The sequence below is a fragment of the Pistacia vera genome, unplaced genomic scaffold (genome assembly GCF_008641045.1).
Source record: "Pistacia vera cultivar Batoury unplaced genomic scaffold, PisVer_v2 Contig724, whole genome shotgun sequence".
NCBI lineage: Eukaryota > Viridiplantae > Streptophyta > Magnoliopsida > Sapindales > Anacardiaceae > Pistacia > Pistacia vera.
Genome location: NW_022196584.1, coordinates 264,536 through 265,784, shown reverse-complemented (window position 1 = coordinate 265,784; position 1,249 = coordinate 264,536). Strand labels below are relative to the sequence as shown.

The 1,249-nt window shown below is 35.6% G+C and overlaps 1 non-coding gene across 1 annotated transcript; it reads right to left on the bottom strand.

The window, feature by feature from the left end:
- Positions 1-722: 722 nt before the first annotated feature.
- Positions 723-827, bottom strand: LOC116114894. The gene has a single exon (XR_004125603.1). It is a non-coding gene; the product is annotated as a small nucleolar RNA R71 (small nucleolar RNA).
- Between the last annotated feature and the right edge of the window lie 422 nt (positions 828-1,249).

Here is a 1,249-nt window from a genome sequence, read left to right as displayed (position 1 = left end):
CTTCTCTACTAAGCTCTTTACTCTTGTTGGATTCAAAACTTCTTCTAACACTAAGCATAAACTTCATAAGAACCCAACTTTTACACAAATAAATCATAGATAAAGAGCACGAATTCTTACCTTTTGAAGTCTTGAATCAAAACCCTATTAAAAATCAATCAAAAGTCCTCAAAATCCTTAGAGGATTGAATGAAAATTTGAGAGAAAATGGGGGAGTAGTGTGGCGGTGGAATGAAGGAAATAAGGGTTACAAACCCTTATCATCTTATTTTATAAACTCACTTTCCCATTTTGCCCTTACACTTTTTTGAAAATTCGATCCTTGTCCTGGAGTCAATTACCATAATGCCCTCATTTTTATGTATGCTTTATGAAAATTCTACCTCTTTTCACTCCCCACTTTTTCAACAATTTTGAGTGAAAAGACCATTTTACCCTTAATACAAGTTTAAGGATTTTCTTCATATTCTCTTAAAATAACTTTAATAAAATTAACTAAGGGCTATAAAAACTAATTTAATCATGTACCTCCATGTTGGGCCTTACATGTGATACATTCAAGCAGAATGGTGTCACAGATGATGTAATTAGATTGAGACTGTTCCTTTTCATTGAGAGATAAAGCCAAATTGGTTAAATTCTTTGCCTGTAGAATCTATTACAACTTGGGATGCAGTGCTCAACGCTTCTAGCTAAATATTTTCCACCCTCTAAAAACTGCAAGGATGCGTAATGATACACCTAATTTTATGCAGGTAGATGGAGAGTCGTTATATGAAGCATGGGAGCATTATAGAGGTGTTGAGGAAATGCCCGCATCATGGATTACCAATTTGGTTACAGGTACAAACTTTTACAATGGTTAATTCCTGCTAACCATTCTATGCTTGATACAGCTTCAGGAGGCACTCTAATGAAGAAGAACTAGAAGCAGCATATGAATTATTGGATGAGATGGCTTCAAACAGTTACCAATGGCAGTCTGATAAAGTGCCACAAGGAAGCAACATGATTATATGGAGTGGATGCCATGACAACAATTTCTACTCAATTGGAAGCATTGAACAAAAGATTGATAATATGAGTGCCCCAATCATGCAAGTGAAGAGCCATGAATTGTGATCTATGTGGACGAGACCATCCTAGCAATGAATGTCAGGTAGGTACCCGTTTGCTAATTCTGCTGAAAGTGCTAATTATGTTGGTAATTTTCACAAGCAACAATAGAATAATCCCTACTCCAGTAATT